Below are 21,661 nucleotides of genomic sequence, written 5' to 3' on the forward strand. Positions count from 1 at the left end.
TAACACAAAGCTGATCTGCACGTCAGAAAGCACTTGTAAGTGCCGGGAATCAGCATTGCGTCACTTAGGAGTCTGTTGCATTGTGGGATGTGTAAAAAAGAAACAACCCATTACTAAAATCTGAACAGCAGAATGAAACTAATGCACAAAATGAAGGGAACACCATTAGCAAATCAGGAGGGCAACAGTTGCAACCCCTGCCAAGATGAGCAGGCAGCACACCAGGGGAAGAGGAAGAGCCATTTCAGTGAGGAGGAGAACCAGATTTTAACAGCTGAGGTGACAAAAAATGAACACCTATTCTTTGTCACTTCCAAATTGCCATTAGGGAAGGAAGCCATTTGACAGTCCATAAAGGATAAGATTACCAGTATAGGTCAAACAAAAAGGACAGTGGCAGAATTGAAGAAGAGGTGGCAGGACCAAACAAAAATTGGCTAATAACCGGAGGGCAGCCATGCGGACCGTAGGAGAACCGGAGGAGCAGGGGGAACTGTGACCTTTTGGGGAGTAGGTGGCGCCCCACATCAGAACAGAGTTGGTGATAGGAGTCGAAGGACATGACAGCCCCACAGTTGAGGTCCAGGAAGATCTACAAGGTAAGTGTCAACAAGGAGCAATATGGTTAAAAATGTCATGTAATGCAGTGACGCAACACACTTTGCTGCATTTCACTGCGCTGTGTGCAAGGAAAAGGGCAGGACTGTCAACATTTAAACTCATACATCACATAAATGTAAGATTCTTGCCCAGTGACAAGTTGTCCAGCCTAGTCCAACCCTGCCAACTTTCACAGGATGATTCATGATGTTCTGCCCCTGTACAGGTTGTCTTCTGAATATTGTGACTTGTTGTCTAATATTTAATATGAGTGACCTGGACTACAAGCCCCACAATACAAAGCAAAAAAACCTAGACTGGAGCAGCACATCATGCATGGACTTTAGAAACATGCCCAACCTTACTGTGACAATACAGGGCTCCTTACACCATGAGGCAAATGTGTGTTTCTTGGGGCTATGCAGCCAAAAGTGGAGTGTAAAGTAATGGAATGGAATGTGGTTGACAGAAGATTAACTTCTCACCTAAGAGGGGATCCATGTGTTGAGTATGTGGAGCTTCTCCAAGTAGGATCATGTGAAGAGCCATATGTACAGTCAGTAGCATGAAACCACATTGCACACAGCTGTCCTGATGTGCTGTATCAGATTTCACAGGTGTTGCCTGCCACACATCTTGTAAAAATGAATATTGGGGATGAGGGTGAATGCAAGTGATGCACACCAGAGGTCCATGAGTGTTTGTCTGAAGCATAGATAGTGTGTGAGCTTGGTTGGTCCCTGGTAGTGTAGTGCCATAAAGGTGTGGCTGAGCTCATTGAAATGGCAGTGTGTCTGAATGGGGAGCCATTGAATCTCAAAGAGTGGATGTATGATGTTTGTTTCCAAAGGTAACCTGAGTGACAGACATGCACTGCTTTGTTTGATAGTGTCATACTTGTGTAGTAGTTGTGAAGAGATGGCTTCAAAGAGAGCTTAGTGCACTACACTTGACATGTGATGTGGGCCTGGCAGAAGGTGTAGCAGGTGTCAGGACGGGAGTGTAAGAAGAAAACTCAGATTATGCTAAATATGTCAAAGCAGGAGGAAGTGAAATAGGGAATTCTGAAGTGGCAGGATGAGCCCAGTGTCCAGGATGATGGGCACATTTTGCGGATGGTTGGAGGTTGAGATGTCTGGGTCTAATCCTGTAGACAATCAAGTTAGGTACATGTTACAAAATACCATCACTATTCTCTTGTAAGGTTCACCATGAGCCACAGCTCTCACATACAGGTAGGCATGTTGGTCAATTGCATATTGTAAAAAAAGTTGGATGGTATAGGTGTCTACTGAGAGTCAATATCTGATTTGGGTGTCATCACTGTGTGAGAGTAAGTCCCTGCCTTGGGCCGAAATGATGATTGACAGAGGAGTCATGTACAGGTACAAGTGGGCAGGACTGAGTGAGGAGATTTGTGGTGGTCTGCAGAGGACCAACTTGAGTAATGACAAAATGGGATGAACTTCAGTGGTTGCATATTTCCAATTGTAACAGTGCTTACCCCCATCAGAGATGGTTCACATTCCCTATTGTTCTGGATTCTGGAGATAACTGGGTGTGTTAGGAACTCACAGGAGTATACATAAATAAGTACACCATGGTAAGTACATGAACCATACATCATACATCAATATAGCCATGACATGAAAATAATCCAAGCAACTTGGTAAATGGGACCCTTACCTGCACTCACCCTTTCAGCCAGGGTAGGCCAGCAAGCTGTGTAAATGTTTTGCAATGTGTGCTATGACACAAAAAGACCCCCTTGCCACACAATGGTTGTGTGAACAATGTACACATATTGCCATTTGCATTTACTGTAGGTAGCACATGTTTAGAACATCTATGTGTAACATTAAGTGAATGAAAATAAAGTCTGTTTGTCAACAAAATTACTATTGTCAACATCCATCATAAATCATCATGAACATATTTCAATTTCATTGTAGAGGGGCAGACAACACCTCCTGTCCAGCAGCCTGTTCTAGCTGACCAACCTGTTGGTGATGAAATAGTGCCTTCCATGGACATTGACACCTTCCAGAAACTCCTGGATTCCAATGAATCTCCTTCTCCAGACCTGGCAAGAGATGACAGGATTGCAGGGTCCCCAGAGGAACCGCCACCCATAGGACATGCCCCATCTGCCAAGTCAAGCCCAGCTGCAGACTCTGAGGCCCCCAAGTTGTCTTCCAACAGTGAGTGGTAGGAGTCTAGCAGCTCAAGTTGGAAGTTTGACTCCTACATGACAACAAACGGTGCCCTCCATAGAGACATTGTCACATTGTTGATAAATGATAAGACCCTTGTCAGTGCTGTGTTGCCTTCCTTGCTGGCACAGACAAATGCTGGTGAGGATATGGGAGCCACATCTTCGGTCACTGATGTGTGTGTGCCTCAGATGCCTCCCACACAAACACTACCACCTGCAGGGGAGGCCTAACACCCATCAAAAGAGGAAGATGTGAACTTCCCCAATTTCCGTAGGAGAACTGTCAGGTAACATTTGTCTGGGCTCCCTGGCCAGTTTGCTAGTGGCCCTGTGTCTAACATCATACCATCTCCTTAGTTGCCCAGTACTGTACCTTTGTACATGTTTTCCTTCAAATGTTGTCCACTTGTAGACTGTTGAAGAGGCCTACCTTCCTTAATGGCAATTTGTACCTCCTCACTGAAATTCTCCTCACCTCTACATGTTGCATGGCATGTCTCCCAAATTGACTCTGTCTGGACATTCTTTGTTCTCAATCAATGCTGGTTTCATTGCCACAAACACTGCACAATTGCTCATGTTGACCAATCAACATTTGTAAATAAATTCACTTATACAAACCTGGCCTGTGAAGCATGTGAGCCCATAACACTGTTCCATTCATCCACATTTATCTAGCACAGTGAACATGATCATGAGATAAAGCACACATTATAGCCTTAATGCTCACACTGAAGAGAACCTAAAGTACATAAACTATGATGCTTGCACTGATATGCAGACACTCATGCCCAGAGTCTTTCTGAATTTGCATCATACCTGTGTCACACAAAGATGTATGTCAGTCCAACACATTGGATGTCAGTATACATGTAATGCAACTAATTTGTTTTTGGGGTCCTCTTTCAGTTGATAAATGGTGTTGAAAGGTACACTGGCATACATAGGGTAAATGTGTTCTTCTGCCCCTGAGAGGCCTTACATGTATTGAGTGTGAGTGTAACCACACATTACATCAATTGTAAAATATAAACATATATTACTGGATGGGAGCTAGAGCACAGACACAGGCGCAACGCAACACCTCCCCAGGTTAAGAGGAAATGGGAGTCTTATGGTTTGTCAAACCTTTCAAGTAGTTGCACAAAGTTACATGCATGTAGTGCCACACCCAGCAAGTACTCAATGCCAAGGATGATTGAGGTTCTACAGGCAGGTGGGGGCCACATTCATGATTTGTAACCAGCTAACAACAATGACCTACTTGCATAATGGTGCAAGGGTGTGTGCATTAGTGGCACGCACCAGTATTGTGTCCCAGCACAGACAGGAATTTTTACTCTGTAGTGTTAAAACCATCCAAAATATACATGCTGTGTCTCTTTCATACACAGTGCTTCAGTATGTGACTATCTGTGTTGGGCTATGTGTCAAATCACACTAAAATGACTGTTAGAAATGGGGTCTTTGATTGACAGTCAGGTTACCCCCTGTTCAAGCAAGGACCCTCACTCTAGTCAGGGTAAAAGAGAATCACCCTCAGCTAACCCCTGCTTACCCCCTTGGTAGCTTGGCAGAGCAGTAGGCTTAACTTCAGAGCGCTAGGTGTAAAGTATTTGTACCAATACACACAGTAATTTAATGAAAACACTACAAAATGACACAACACCGGTTTAGAAAAATAGGAAATATGTATCTAAACAAAACAAGACCAAAACGACAAAAATCCAACATACACAAGTCAAGTTATGAATTTTTAAAGATTAAACTCAAAAATAGCGCTTAGAAACAAAAAATGCTTCGATGAGATGTTAACACGGCATCGTGACGGAGTCGTTCCCAACAAGCCGACACCAGCGGCGCCGGACACGGAGTCGTGTAGACCACCAAGTACAGTACCTTTGGTGAAGAGTGAAAACAAGCCGAGGCGCGAAGTCAGGAATCGCGGCGTCTGTGCGAAATGTTGAATCCGTGCATTTCAAGCGGCGTCGGTCACGACGTGGTGCGGCGACTTCCACGGAGTCGCGGACTTCAGCGGGGCGGCTGCGGCGACGGGCCTGCGAAGAGTGTCGCGTTCCAGCGAAGGTCACGGCATCATATGCAGGCGGCGTTACCGGATTCAGCAGCGGCGTCGATCCAGAGTCGTCCGAAGTCGATTTCCTTGGATTTCCACCAGCTTTCCTTTCAAGGGCCCAGGGACTGGACAGGGCACCACTTGTCAGAGCAGGAGTCTCTCCAGAGACTCCAGGTGCTGGCAGAGAGAAGTCTTTGCTGTCCCTGAGACTTCAAACAACAGGAGGCAAGCTCTAACTCAAGCCCTTGGAGATTTCTTCACAAGATGGAAGGCACACAAAGTCCAGTCTTTGCCCTCTTACTCTGGCAGAAGAAGCACTGCAGGAAAGCTCCACAAAGCACAGTCACAGGCAGGGCAGCACGTCTTCCTCAGCTATCAGCTCTTCTCCAGGCAGAGGTTCCTCTTGGTTCCAGAAGTGTTTCTAAAGTCTGTAGATTTGGGTGCCCTTCTTATACCCATTTTAGTCTTTGAAGTCACCTTTCTTCAAAGGGGACTCACACCTACTTGTGAAATCCTGCCTTGCCCAGGCAAGTCATCAGACACACAGCAGGGGGTTGGAGCCGGCATTGTCAGAGGCAGGCACAGTCCTTTCATATGAGAGTGACCACTCCACCCCTCCCTCCTAGCAGAGATGGCTAATCAGGAAATGCAGGTTACACCCCAGCCCCCTTTGTGTCACTGTCTGGTGTGAGGTGAAAAACAACCCAACTGTCAAACTGACCCAGACAGGGAATCCACAAACACGGCAGAGTCACAGAATGGTTTAAGCAAGAAAATGCTCACTTTCTAAAAGTGCCATTTTCAAACGCACAAACTTAAAATCAACTTTACTAAAAGATGTATTTTTAAATTGTGAGTTCAGGGACCCCAAACTCACATGTCCATCTACTCTCTAGGGGAATCTACACTTTAATCATATTTAAAGGTAGCCCCCATGTTATCCTATGAGAGAGACAGGCCTTGCAACAGTGAAAAACGAAGTTGGCAGTATTTCACTGTCAGGACATATAAACCACATTACCATATGTCCTACCTTATCCATACACTGCACCCTGCCCTTGGGGCTACTTAGGGCCTACCTTAGGGGTGCCTTACATGTAAGAAAAGGGAAGGTTTAGACCTGGCAAGTGGGTACACTTGCCAAGTCGAATTTACAGTGTAAAAATACACACACAGACACTGCAGTGGGAGGTCTGAGACATGATTACAGGGTTACTTGTGTGGGTGGCACAACCAGTGCTGCAGGCCCACTAGTAGCATTTGATTTACAGGCCCTGGCACCTCTAGTGCACCTTACTAGGGACTTACTAGTAAATCAAATATGCCAATCATGGATACACCAATTACATACAATTTACACGGAGAGCATATGCACTTTAGCACTGGTTAGCAGTGGTAAAGTGCTCAGAGTTGAAAAGCCAACAGCAACAGGTCAGAAAAAAATAGGAGGCAGGAGGCAAAAAGACTGGGGATGACCCTGCATAAGCAAAAGTCCAACACAACCCCCTACCAGCCTAAAGCCAGGGGAGAACAATCAATACCTTGATGTACTTCCCTGATTGGGGCGATAGAACAAGGACCCAGGCCCACAACAGCAGGGGCATGTTCCAGTTCTACTCCTTCCTGACTCCAGTTGGATCCCTCTGTCCATACTCTCAGGGCCCACTAAGCTAACCCATGGGGAACCCTTCTCCACATCTACAAACACCATCTGTGCAGCACCTAACTTTACTTTGCTCACAGATGTATTGCAATGGGCAGATAGTACCACCAGGGCCAACACAGTGGTGTTGCCCACTCCACCCCTAGGGTGTGACTCTCGTCCCCCCCCCAGGGGCAACTCTGTCCACCAGGACAGCAAGCCACAGTGGCCCCAGACAACTGTCAGGGATGAGAGCCTGACCTCAGGCCTCTCCAAGCACTGTGACTGCGGAGAGTGGGGGGCAGTAGCCCCAGGTGCCTGACACCCTTTGACCACTCTCCCTTCCACCAGGTCAGAGAAGATAACCTGACCCTGGTCCTCCCCTCTGGGGCTCTGTATCCTACCTGCAGAAGCGGCACCCCCAGAGTCAAAAACTGTCAGGGTGCTTGTAGAAGCAGTCCTGCACAATTCTTCCACCAGTGCAGGACTGTTAACCTGCAACTGGTCCGCCAACCTGGGGTCTGTACCTTCAGGTTGGACCAGGGCCAGGGGTGAGGCTTCCCTCCCCCTGCCCTCCCTTCTGGGGTCCTGCACCCCCCAACTAGGAGTGGCCCCCTCAGAAGACAACATGGGATGGGCACTGTTAGCAGTAGCCCCTTCCTCCAGGTCAGGGGGACACCCTGAACCTGGCCTTCCAATCCAGGGTCTGTACCCTTAGATTGCACTGGGGCCAGGGGTGAGGCTCTTTCTCCCCTGTCCCTACTCTCAGGGTTCTGCACCCCCCCCCCCCCTCAGGGAGAGTACCCCTTGAAATCACACCAGGGGGGGTGATTGGGCAAACCGCCCACCCCTTCAGGTCAGGGTTTACCCCCTGCACCTGATCCTCCAGTCCAGGGTCTGTACCCACAGACTGGACCACTGCCTGGCAACCCAGGACTTCCTGGGGGGCATACCTACCACCCACCAGGTCAGAGTTTACCCTCTGAATCTGGTCATCCAACCCAGGGTCACCACCCTGCTGTTGAACCGCTGCCTGGCGCACCAGGACTTCCATGGGAGCACACTTACCCCCCATCAGGTCAGAGTTTACCCCCTGAACCTGATCATTCAACCCAGAGTCACCACCCTGCAGTTGAACCACGGCCTGGCACACCAGGACTTCCAGGGGGGCACACTTACCCCCCTCAAGGGACACACTGTCCCCAAGGGCCACACAAGAGTCTGGCTGGCGCAGGTCTCCTGACCTCTGCCCATCTGACAGAGTCTGGATTCCCCCCAACCCAGAAATGGTCTCACCAAGGTCATTCCTGGGGGGCTCTGCTCTCAGAGCTGACCCCTGACCCTCCAGGTTCTCCACTGGGGTCCGCAACCCCCTCTCAACCCTCTGTCTGGACTTCTGCACCCCCTCACTAGGAGTGGTACTGCCAGACACCAGAACTGGTGGGACGCTGGCTACAGCCGCCCCCCCAAGTTCTCCTGACACTGTGGGGTCTCCCTCAACAGATGGCCCTATGGTACAGGCTAGGCTCCCCTCCTGGTGTTCCCTCATGGAACCCTCCAGGACCTGGGACCGGGTCTCGGGCACCTTGGGCCTCAACCCATCCCCATTCCCTCTCCTCTGAGACTGGACATGGGGTCCCTCACCCATCCCACTACACTGGGACCTACCTGGGACACTACAATCCTTCCCTACCTCACCTGGTTGGGAACTACCTAGACCACTCCTCTCAGGAGCACCCCCAAATGCCTCTTCAGACTCTCTGGTACTCACCCAGAAGTCTGCCTCCATTGCAAGCTCCCTGGGGTCAGAGAACTCACACTCCACCTGGTGTTGGCATAGCTCTGGAAAATAAGGACTAGACATATGCTCTCCAGCAATTACATCACTCAGCCCCTTACATGAATTAACCAAAGTACCCTTCACCCAACCATCCAGTGACTCTGCTTTGGAAAAGCACCCCACATCCCCCTCCTGAGACTGGTGAGACAGTACTTGACTGTCCCTGACACTCAACCCACACTCTTCTGGGAAGTCTTCACACTCCATATCCAGGACCTCTACCTGGGGGGAACCCCTCTCCCTGTCACTCTCACCTAGAGTCAGTAGAGTGTCCCTCCCACCAGTAGGAATATGACTCCCCATGCCAGTTCCCCAATCCACCTCAGGGACCCTGTGCATCACTGGAGCTACCTCATACCCCTGAACCTCCTGGTGTGTGTTAACTCCCTCCTTCAAGTAGGGCACCACATCTCTGGGCATGTGCACTTCTTCAGCAGCACTAGATAAAAAATTGTTGCTGCCACTATTCCAGCTGGATTCAGCCCTCATGACTTCCAGCTCCTTCATTTTGAGCTCATAAGCCCAAATCCTCTTTTTGATCTCTAAGTCCCTCCTCCTTTCTTCCAAATCCTTCTCCCTTTGCATCCTCAACTCCTTGAACCGGCGAGCCCTCTCTGCCTGTCTGTCCTGTAACTCTTCAGGAGTCAGACCCTTGGATGACACCCTGCTACCCCTCCTGGGGACCCTCCCCCCAGGCGTAACAGGTACCTCCACTACACCACTGTGTATCCTCTGCACTTCCCCACCCACATTCTCCTCCTCTGTGTGCCCTCCAGCCTTCTTGATTGTCACCCAGGCCCTCTGTGCCTTTTGCAGCTCCCCCTCCCTGGTGGAGCTCTCAGTGGGATAGTCAAGATCTTTAAGGAACTGTTTCAATTGAGCAACTGAGTACTCCTTCAGTTTCTCCATTTCAAACACAGTCCAGCTGGTACATCTCCAGATTGAGACATGATGGTCACAAGTGCAAAGTTCCAAAGGCAGAAAATAAGTTCCCAATGAAGTAAAAAGAATCAGTCAAGGGATCAGCAAAATCATGGAAGTAGAACAAAAAGGAGTCCTTAAGAGAAAAAGCAAGCAAGTAGTATGTGGTCACGTAGTGGTCTGAACTCAAACAGTAGTGTACACTTAATCACTGTATGTCAAGTACAAATACAAGTTTAAATCCCAACCGCTGATCACCAATGTTAGAAATGGGGTCTTTGATTGACAGTCAGGTTACCCCCTGTTCAAGCAAGGACCCTCACTCTAGTCAGGGTAAAAGAGAATCACCCTCAGCTAACCCCTGCTTACCCCCTTGGTAGCTTGGCAGGGCAGTAGGCTTAACTTCAGAGCGCTAGGTGTAAAGTATTTGTACCAACACACACAGTAATTTTATGAAAACACTACTAAATGACACAACACCGGTTTAGAAAAATAGGAAATATTTATCTAAACAAAACAAGACCAAAACGACAAAAATCCAACATACACAAGTCAAGTTATGAATTTTTAAAGATTAAACTCAAAAATAGCGCTTAGAAACAAAAAATGCTTCAATGAGATGTTAACACGGCGTCGTGACGGAGTCATTCCCAACAAGCCGACACCAGCGGCGCCGGACACGGAGTCGTGTAGACCCCCAAGTACAGTACCTTTGGTGAAGAGTGAAAACAAGCCGAGGCGCGAAGTCAGGAATCGCGGCGTCTGTGCGAAACGTTGAATCCGTGCACTTCAAGCGGCGTCGGTCACGACGTGGTGCGGCGACTTCCACGGAGTCGCGGACTTCAGCGGGGCGGCTGCGGCGACGGGCCTGCGAAGAGTGTCGCGTTCCAGCGAAGGTCACGCCGTCAGGTGCAGGCGGCGTTACCGGATTCAGCAGTGGCGTCGATCCGGAGTCGTCCGAAGTCGATTTCCTTGGATTTCCACCAGCTTTCCTTTCAAGGGCCCAGGGACTGGACAGGGCACCACTTGTCAGAGCAGGAGTCTCTCCAGAGACTCCAGGTGCTGGCAGAGAGAAGTCTTTGCTGTCCCTGAGACTTCAAACAACAGGAGGCAAGCTCTAACTCAAGCCCTTGGAGATTTCTTCACAAGATGGAAGGCACACAAAGTCCAGTCTTTGCCCTCTTACTCTGGCAGAAGAAGCACTGCAGGAAAGCTCCACAAAGCACAGTCACAGGCAGGGCAGCACGTCTTCCTCAGCTATCAGCTCTTCTCCAGGCAGAGGTTCCTCTTGGTTCCAGAAGTGTTTCTAAAGTCTGTAAATTTGGGTGCCCTTCTTATACCCATTTTAGTCTTTGAAGTCACCTTTCTTCAAAGGGGACTCACACCTACTTGTGAAATCCTGCCTTGCCCAGGCAAGTCATCAGACACACAGCAGGGGGTTGGAGCCGGCATTGTCAGAGGCAGGCACAGTCCTTTCATATGAGAGTGACCACTCCACCCCTCCCTCCTAGCAGAGATGGCTAATCAGGAAATGCAGGTTACACCCCAGCCCCCTTTGTGTCACTGTCTGGTGTGAGGTGAAAAACAACCCAACTGTCAAACTGACCCAGACAGGGAATCCACAAACACGGCAGAGTCACAGAATGGTTTAAGCAAGAAAATGCTCACTTTCTAAAAGTGCCATTTTCAAACGCACAATCTTAAAATCAACTTTACTAAAAGATGTATTTTTAAATTGTGAGTTCAGGGACCCCAAACTCCACATGTCCATCTACTCTCTAGGGGAATCTACACTTTAATCATATTTAAAGGTAGCCCCCATGTTATCCTATGAGAGAGACAGGCCTTGCAACAGTGAAAAACGAAGTTGGCAGTATTTCACTGTCAGGACATATAAACCACATTACCATATGTCCTACCTTATCCATACACTGCACCCTGCCCTTGGGGCTACTTAGGGCCTACCTTAGGGGTGCCTTACATGTAAGAAAAGGGAAGGTTTAGACCTTGCAAGTGGGTACACTTGCCAAGTCGAATTTACAGTGTAAAAATACACACACAGACACTGCAGTGGCAGGTCTGAGACATGATTACAGGGTTACTTGTGTGGGTGGCACAACCAGTGCTGCAGGCCCACTAGTAGCATTTGATTTACAGGCCCTGGCACCTCTAGTGCACCTTACTAGGGACTTACCAGTAAATCAAATATGCCAATCATGGATACACCAATTACATACAATTTACACGGAGAGCATATGCACTTTAGCACTGGTTAGCAGTGGTAAAGTGCTCAGAGTTGAAAAGCCAACAGCAACAGGTCAGAAAAAAATAGGAGGCAGGAGGCAAAAAGACTGGGGATGACCCTGCATAAGCAAAAGTCCAACAATGACCACTTACAGTGCATTGGGAATGTGAAATAGTATTTAAGTGCCTCAAATATAAGGTACACAAACTGTTGACCATAGGCCTCTCTCAAAACAACATATACCTTCAAAGTCTATAGGCTAACAGCTACATTATGTACTCGACTCAACCTACTCAATGCTATAAACTATCAATGATGCAATGATTATGATCGTGTGAAAGTATAAAACTTTTTAATATTATGAAATATAACTAAGCAAACTACAACTACCCATCCTACACTAACTACCCTAAACACTACGTTACATGATCTAAACTTATCCTAAACTATCTACATCTATCTATCCTATGTTAACTAGCTGTAGTATGTAGTCTGACCACAGGATGAAGATTAGTACTGTTTTATTAGTAGAGGCTACATGGTTGTGGAGCAGGAAAGTCAGCAAACATCCAGAGCATCTTCAGTTCATGCAAAAACTTTCCAACACTTCCAGTATCAACATTTTCAGAATGATCCTACTCACAGCTCAGCACCTGAATGTATTACATCATCACAGTAATCATCACAGTACTACACTAACCTTAACACTACCTTACACTTACGTAACTTATCCTAACCTATCTTAAACACTAAACGCAAATAACATGTGTAACATCAATCCCTACCCCTCTTATCACAAATAGAGTGGCACAATACAAAAAACACCTACACCTAAACATAACCTAACTAAACATGTAAACATAAACAAATATATATTTTTGGGTATTTTATTTTTATATTTTTTAAAACATACTAAACTTCAACCCCCCACCCGGTAAAAACCTTAAAAACAGAGAACAAATATAAAGAATTGTTACCTATCAAAACGTGTAAAAGTTAAATCCTAACTATACTAAACCTATAATAATCACTAACATACTTTATGACTACCTATTAAAAAAACAAACAATAAACATAACCAAAAAACAATATTTTCCACACCTGAGTCTACAAGAGTTGGGACATGTGCACTAGGGCCTCCTCCATTGTCTCTACACGTTGACGCAGGCTGGCCTGTTCCCTCTGTATCCCATCCAGCCTCTGGGTAACTTTCCTTAACTCCTGAAAAACACAGCAAATTGACTCCTGGCCACTTTTGGGCCTCCTTCAGCATGTGGTGGTGGGCTGGGTGGCTGCAGGAGAAGCCGTTGGGTTGGAGTGACTACTGCTGACTTGGCCTACCTGTGGTTGGGGTTATGGCAGATGTGGATGCAGAAGATGTTGTGCTTCAAAGGAAATTGCAGGACCCCACTGACATAGCACACTCATATAGTTTTCCCATCTTGCGGTAGGCCTTCGAAACATTTCTAGAGTTCTGTTAATGGTACCGCCACATCTCAAAGGTCCTGGCCTCTTCATAAGTCCTATTATCTAGGGCGGTAATGGAAAACCATTTTTAGCACAAGCTGTACATGTACATGATGTGTGTGAAAATAGGCTGACATGTAACACAATCATATGTGCCTGACTAGATTAAATCCAGAAATAGAGATGGATATATGGACAATAGACTGTCACTACAAAGACACCCTCTACTTGAGCAAGGAAAACTGAGTCAGGTGCAATTTGTCAGGTGCACAATATGTAAATGTAGTCACGATGAGATTACAACCGTATCATACAGAACAATGATTCACATTCATGATGACATCCGGATTTCAAATAAGACACATGGTCAAGAACTTGACATATTGGGTTTTGGGATTTCATCATGCAAGTGGGCTGATCCTTGTTCATCAACATAAGTGAACAATTTTAAATTGATACAGTCTAGGTAGTGCAGCTCTGCATTGTATACCCCATCTGGAGTAAAATGAGGCAGCACACATTGCTAGGTTCACTTACTCAGTGTCAGATAGCCAATACATAGATAAGGGGCTGTCATTTATCTCCTGGAAAACACTACTGGGGTAAATTACTTACCCCCAGTCAAATGTACTGAAATGTAACATGTAGCTTCTGGTTCACACTTGTAGCCCAAAACACAGTGAGTCATACTTAAGCATGTTTCTGTACACACATCATCTCAAGGCTGCATTCGGCTGAACACATTATAAGTTAGACAATGCTTCTCAGTAGTGTGTGTATGCATGCTGGAGTACTCATCAGACAAATAACTTTGCTTCATATAATTCAGGGACCCTTGCACCATGACTCTGAGGGAAGCTCAAGTACCCCTGAGGCTAGATTACAACAGCCATACCTTGTGATAGGCTAAGAAATTGAAGATCTAGATGTCCATATGATAATGTACAAAAGCACAAACAGAAACACATGTATCCATGTCATTTGTTATCTGTCATGGGTCAGATACATTAAATATGAAGAATGTTGTCCTTCACAAAAACATATGCCTCATCTCTCATATTCAATGTTGGTTAGATTGTGAGGCCTACCCTGCTGATACTGTCATACATGTTTTCACAATTTGGTTTTCAGTTTGCTTTAGGGACAGGTATGTTGTTCACAAACAAATTAGGTGTAACACAGCAGAAATGTCCGGCCCCCCTCATTGTCAGTCACAATGAAATAGTATAGCTGCAGAGCTCAAAATTTTGCAGCACATCTAAACAAAGTATGCTGCCTGTTGATGGAACATATGTGGCATAACAACACAGTGTGTAACTCTGATTCTATGATACATACCTGTTCATGCTTGCTGACAGGGTCTGTCTAAGAATATTGTATATCATCTGCACCTGTGTCATGCCACATTTAGACATATGCAACAGAACTCTGCCCAGACATGCTTATCAATACACATTTCATTGTGCTGCTACTTACGTTGAAACATGATTGTTTTGGTTTGTGCCATTTGTTGTGCGAGCTAATGTCCTACACATTTACCCACATTAATATTGAAACATCTTGTTGAGCAGAATTTCGTGTTTTCAGGGCAACACCAAAATATAATACCTGCTGACAAGGCACGCACCTTTGCACAAAGTTGGAAGGTACACAGATTTACTCTGTGTCAGCACTCGGCGTACCATTGCTAGTAAACCCTTACATGGACTTTACAATGTCACATATGGTGTATTCCTACCCTTTTCCATCAAAGCACCACTTAGTTATTCCGAGGGTATATTTTCATTTTTATACTAAATTTAAATTTAAGTAGCAGCTTGTAGGGTTCATACAGCAATAGAGTGAGAAATTATTGAAACGATCTTCTTTTATTTATTTGTTAATTAATTATTTCATATAAAATGTCTTATACGTATTTTAACTCTTTGTTTACTATTTAAATTATGTGTTTTATTTCAGTTATATTTATTCATTTATTGTTACATGTTTTTCATGATAATATTGCCAAAATGTTTATTTTTTATTTTATTGGTTTATTTCAAGTAATATTTTAATTTAAATATTGTTTTATGTATTTGTATGTGTATGTGTGTTTATATGGGTCATAGGAAGAGAAATGAGTTTCATTTTGCATATTTTTTTAAATAATTTGAAATTTGTAACTTCTCTCAAAGTTTATATTGTATGGATTTCTTTAAGTAAAAGATGACACAAAATGTATTGATGTTAGATATTTTATTGTTTTTATAAAAAATAATTAAGCCTATGATTGGTGTAAGTAATTGGGTTGTTGGTCGATGGGGGTTGAAGACCCTCCCAGGCAACAACCACAATCCACATCAAGGTAAGCCACAAAGTCAATAAATTAAGCTACGCTTATCGCTCTGGTAGCCTGGCATAAAAGCAGTCAGACATAACTTAGCGGCAATGTGTAAAGTATTTGTGCAGCACACAAGCAGCAATATAGTAAAACCATCACACAAGAAAAAAACATTTTAGAAAAATTAATCAATTTAGAAAAATAGAGTAACTTAATAAATAAAAGGATATCAGAATGACAAAAATCCATACAGTAGAACCAGAGATATTACATTTGTAAGTGAAAAAAGCAAGTAAAAATAAAAAGCAATAATAACAGATGATGGATGGAATGCTGAATAAATCAAACATTCACTCCCAGTCACAGATCTGGGTATAATCCATCATTTTTTGGTTCACTAAGCCACCCCAGTTTGGACCCAGCCATATGTAAATCAGTCTTGACCCTGTTCTCCATGAGAACAATCCAGCTCAAAATGTAAAAAGTGGCACTCATGATCAACTGGTCAAGCTACACCACAGGAAAGTCACAAGTTCATGGGGACTGTGATGGAGTGTGGGTCAGATACAGGAACCAGGTTAGTCCAGCTGAAAAGTTACCTTCTCAAGTTCGGTGCAAAGAGTTCTGTTTGCTTTAGAGAAGGCCACGAGGAAGAGGCTTTCCGAGCTTACATCAGGCCAAACGTCACCAATGGTTTTTGCTATAGCATGAAGAGTAGGTCAAGCTTCATTGATGCCGGTCGTCTCTAGAGTTTTACATTGGCTGTTGACGTAGGATGTTGTTGCTGTAGTGCAAAGTGAAGGTCTCGCACTGCAGGTTGTCGCAGGTGGTTGCTGTTGGCAAAAAGAGCACGTCTCACTGGACCTTTGCACTGGCAGTTGTCATGGGCGGCAGAGTTTCAGTGTGAACGGGCGCATTCTCAGTCATAAGTAGTGTAAACCTCTGAAAATTCTCTGTTTCCTCTTGGAGGAACTTCCATCAATGCCAGACAAGGGTCCAGGACATAGGGGGACTCCTCTTGGGCATCAGGACTCACACACAGCAGAGGTCAGCAGCAGGACTGAGGCAGATCCAGTTGCAGCTGGCCGACTAAGCCATTGCAGGGGGGCCTCTGAAGTTTGTTGTGTCCCTTTAGTTCACACAGGAAGTCAGTCAACTGACCCTTGTCACTTTGCATAGCCTGAGAGGAAGGCAAGCAGGTTCAGTCTTCCTTCTTCAAACAACAAGGCAGTCCTTCAAGCAGCAAGGCAGTCCCCTGGCAACAAAGCAGTCCTTCCTATAAACTGTTCACAGGTCCAGGAGTGTTCTGAAATGTGCCTCTGGTTCTGTTTTTCTCGAGGGGGTAATGTTGGACCTGGCCCCTTTTGCAGGGTTACCCCCTGATTTTTGCCTTCTCTTGCTGAACCAGTTTTTATTGGTATTAGCTAACCAGTGGTAAAGTACTTATGCTTTCTCCCTAAAACATGATACAATTGCCATGTACAACATTGGTACATTTAGTTTACTTATAAGACCTTAACATGGTACCACAAAAGGTATATCTAATAATTACGAAATTCAACACTTTCCCTACTGAAGCATATGTTACAGTGGGAAGAGTAAATGTAATCCCCCCCCAAAGTCTAACACTTTTCCTACTTCTGCTTAGACTGGAGTAGAAATGATAAATCTAGACCTACTGTTTCTTATTCAGAGTGACAATAGTACATTTAACCCCTCCAAAATCCAACAGTTTTCCTATGGTTGCTTAGAATGAAGAACGAATAGTAAATTGAACCCCTCCAAAGTATAACACTTTCCCTACTGTTGCATACATTGAAGTGGGAGTAATAAATCTAACTCCTCCGAAGTCCAACACTTTCCCTACTATTGCTTACATTCTAGTGGGAAGAGTAAATCTAACCCCTCAGAAGTAAAATACCTTTCATGCCGTTGTTGAAGCTGGAGAGGAAAAGTAAATCTAACCCCTCCAAAGTCCAACGCCTCCCTTATTGTTGTGTAAACTGGGTTGGGAATAGTAAATAAACTCCTCTGGACAAAAGCATCAGTTTTTTTAACCCTTTAAATGCCAAGGACGTGACCGTTACTGTCCCCCCATGAGCCTCCCACCCCCCTCCCATGGGCAGGGATGGAAGGGGAATTGCTTCCCCTTCCGCCCGACCCTCCTGCCTCCCCAGTGGTGTCTGATGACGTCAGTGCACGATCACACGCTAACCTCATCAGAGGCCTTTGCATTTCCCTTCTGATCCTGGTGGTAGGAGCAGGCAGAGGTATCAAAGGAAGGAAAGGCTTTTCCTTTCCTTTGATGTCTCTTTGAGCATCAGGGTGCAGAAATGCCTACTAGACACCAGGGATTTTGAGTTTATGTTTGTTTACAATGAAGGGGAGTGGCCCCTTTGGCAAGGGTCGCTCCCCTGGGGAGCATTTTTGAATTAGGTCTTTTCTGCCCCCTTGGGGGCAGATTGGCCTATTTTAATCAGGACAATCTGCCCCCAAGGGGGGGTTGGGGTGGGCAGAACCCACTGGACAGCAGGGATCTTTTTTGTTTTTACTTTTATACATGTGGAGAGCGACCCCTTAGGCAAGGGTTATTCCCCTGGGGCAAAATTTATTTTAGGCCATTTCTAGCCCCCATTGGGGGCAGAGCGGCCTATTTTAATCGGGCCTATCTGCCCCCAAGGGGGCAGAAACCACTAGGCACCAGGGAATTTTTATTTTTTTATTTTTTTACAAGTGGAGAGTGGCCCCTTAGGCAAGCGTCACTCCGCTGGGGGGCAATTTTAGGCTATTTCTGCCCAACTTTGGGAAAGATCGGCCTATTTTTCTTAGGACAATCTTCCTCCAAGGGGGGAAGAAACCATTAAACACCAGGGATTTGTTTAGCACCAATGTCATGCAAGGGGATGAACCCCTCAGGCAAGGGTCGCTCCACTAGGGGGCACATTTATTTTAGGTCATTTCTGTCCCCCTTGGGGGCAGATCAGCCTATTTTAATTAGGCTGATCTGCCCCCAAGGAGGTCAGAAACCACTAGGCAGCAGGGATTTTTTTTTCTTTAGTTTTTACACATGGGGAACGACCCCATAGGCAAGAATCACTCCCCTGGGGGGCAAATTTATTTTAGGCCATTTCTGCCCCCCTTAGGGGCAGATCGGCCTATTTCTATTAGGCCAATCTGCCTCCAGGGGGGCAGAAACCACTTAAGCACCAGGGATTGGAGTGTGTGTGTTTTGTTTGGGGGGACAGACTCTTGGGCAAGGGTCGCTCCCCATGGTGGCACATTACTGTTGGATATTTCTGCCCCCTTTGCGGGCAGATCGGCCTATTTTTGTAAGGTCCATCTGCCCTGACGGGGGCTCAGAAAGCCCACCAGAGACCAGGGAAGTTTTTTTTTTTTTTTAAAGAGGGTGGGGGTATGGCCATATGTATGGGGACAAAGTTGTTCTGCTCACTTGTGGGCAAATGTGGCAATTACCACTGACCCACTCCCTGGGGGACAGAAAGCCTACTAGATGCCAGGGAATAAAAAAATAAAAATAGTGGGGTGGTGGGTGCCAACCAGGATGGGCATGGTATGCTCCCACCCCAACTGAAGGGTGTAACAGTCTATCAGCTCTCCCCCTGCACACTAAAACATATTATCCCACGTCAAGTAGGAGGACATTTGATTATTTTGGGTTTTGGTTTTACATTTGGGCCACGAGAGCCTGCCTAACTCTCAAAATCATCCCACTTGGAATGGTGAGGGCTGCACTATTTGGACTTTGGGATGCTGCCATGTAGAAAAATCTGTGCGACCTAGACACATCTGGAAACTAAACATCTGGGTGAGTCCAGGGTGGTGTGCTTCACATGCACCCAGCACCATTTTCTTATCCACAAGGACCTGCAAACCTTCAATTTAGCTTGAAATCACACATTTTTCCCACATTTTTGTGATGAAACCTTCCGGAATCTGCAGAAATCCACAAAATTCCTACTGCCAGCATTTTCACATCTATACCGATAACATTTCTTCCCCACGTGTCAGCCTAAAAACTTCTTTGTTCAAACTGGCCTTTTAGACCCGCTTTGGTCCCCCCTCATTTTCACATGTCACAGGCACTTGTACCACCTACACAAGTGAGGTATCAATTTTACTGGGAGACTGAGGAGAACGTTGGGTGATATGAAATTTTTGCTGGTGCAGTGATTCCACAAAGAAATGTGGGAAAAATTTGATTTTTATTTTGCTAATTTTGAGGTTTGCTGAGGATTCTGGGTAAGAAAACACTGGGGGATCCACACAAGTCACACCTCCCTGGAGTCCCGCAGGTGTCTAGTTTTCAGAAATGTTTTGGGTTTGGTAAGTTTGCCTAGATGGCTGCTGAGCACAGGACCAAAAACGCAGGTGCCCTCCACAAAACAGGTAATTTTGTATTTAATAATTTTGAAGTGTCCACATAGTGTTTTGGGGCATTTCTTGTTGCAGGCACTAAGCCTACCCACACAAGTGAGGTACCATTTTTATTGGTAGACCTGGGGGAATAGCCTGTAGAAGACAAGTTTGTGACTCTCCTCAGATTCCAGAACTTTGCAGCACCAAAATGTGAGGAAAAAGTGTTAATTTGTTGCTAAGTTTTGAGGTTTGCTAAGGATTCTGGGTAAGAGAGCCTGGTGTGAGCGCCACAAGTTACCCCATCCTAAATTCCCCTAGATGTCTATTTTTCAGAAATGTCCAGGTTTGCTAGGTTTTCCTAGGTGCCGGATGCGGTAGAGGCCAAAATCCACAGCTAGGCACTTTGCAAAAAGCAGGTCAGTTTTCTTTGGGAAAATGTGATGTGTCCATGTTTCCTTTTGGGGCATTTCCTGTTGCGGGCACTAGGCCTACCCACACAAGTGAGGTACAATTTTTATCAAGAGACTTAGAGGAATGCTGGATGGAAAGAAAATTTGTCGCTCCTCTTAAATTCCAGAACTTTCTATAACCAAAATATGAGGGAAAAGTGTTTTTTTTATAAATTTTGAGGTTTGCTAGGGATTCTTGGTAACAGAACCTGGTGAGGGTGCCACAAGTTACCCCATACTGGGTTTTCCTAGGTGTCTAGTTTTAAAAAATGCACAGGTTTGGTAGGTTTTCCTAGGTGCCGGCTAAGCTAGAGACCAAAATCCACAGCTAGGCACTGTCCAAAAAACATGTCAGTTGTCAATGTAAAAATGTGATGTTTCCATGTTGTGTTTTAGGGCGTTTCCTGCTGCGGGCACTAGGCCTACCCACACAAGTGAGGTACCAATTGTATCGGGAGACTTGGGGGAATTCTGGGTAGAAGGAAATTTGTGGCTCCTCTCAGATTCCAGAACTTTCTATCACCAAAATTTGAGGAAAAAGTGTTTATTTGCCAAATTTTGAGGTTTGCAAAGGATTCTGGGTAACAGAACCTGGTGCGAGCCCCATAAGTCAACCCATTTTGAATTCCCCTAGGTGTATAGTTTTCATAATTTCACAGGTTTGTTAGGTTTCCCTAGGTGCTAGCTGAGCTAGAGGCCAAAATCCACAGCTAGGCACTTTCCAAAAACAATGTGATGTGTCCATGTTGCGTTTTCTGTCACGGGCATTAGGCCTACCCATGCAAGTGTGGTTCCATTTTAATCGAGAGACAGGATAGAAGATCAAGTGTTATTGCCCCTTTTCTTTCTCTACATTTTTCCTTCCAAATGTAAGACAGTGTGCAAAAAAGACGACTATTTGAGAAATGCGCTGTAATCACGTGCTAGTATGGGGACCCCGGAATTCAGAGATGTGCAAATAACCACTGCTTCTCAACACCTTATCTTTTGCCCATTTTGGAAATATAAAGGTTTCCTTGATACCTATTGTTCACTCTTCATTTTTCACCAAATGAATTGCTGTATACCTGATATACAATGAAAACCCATGGTAAGGTGCAGCTCCTTTATTGGCTCTCGATACCTCGGGTTCTTGATTAACCTTCAAGCCCTATATATCCCCACAACTGGAAGAGCCCAGGACACAAAACAGTGTATTGCTTTCAAAAATCTGCCTTGGTGGAAAGAGTTATAGAAGAAAATGTGGACAGAAAGGGCTCTTTTTTCACCTCAATTTCAATATTGTTGTATTTTAGCTGTTACTTTCTGTAGGAAAACCTTGTAGGATCTACACAAATGACCTCTTGCTGAATTCAAAATTGTATCTACTTTTCAGAAATGTTTAGCTGTCCGGGATCCAGCATTGGTTTCACACCCATTTCTGGCAGTAACAGGAAGGAGGCTGAAAGCACATAAATAGTAAAACTGGGATATGTCCCAGTAAAGTGCCAAAATTGTGCTACAAAATGTGT

This window comes from Pleurodeles waltl, chromosome 3_1 (genome assembly GCF_031143425.1).
Source record: "Pleurodeles waltl isolate 20211129_DDA chromosome 3_1, aPleWal1.hap1.20221129, whole genome shotgun sequence".
In the NCBI taxonomy this organism is placed as follows: domain Eukaryota; kingdom Metazoa; phylum Chordata; class Amphibia; order Caudata; family Salamandridae; genus Pleurodeles; species Pleurodeles waltl.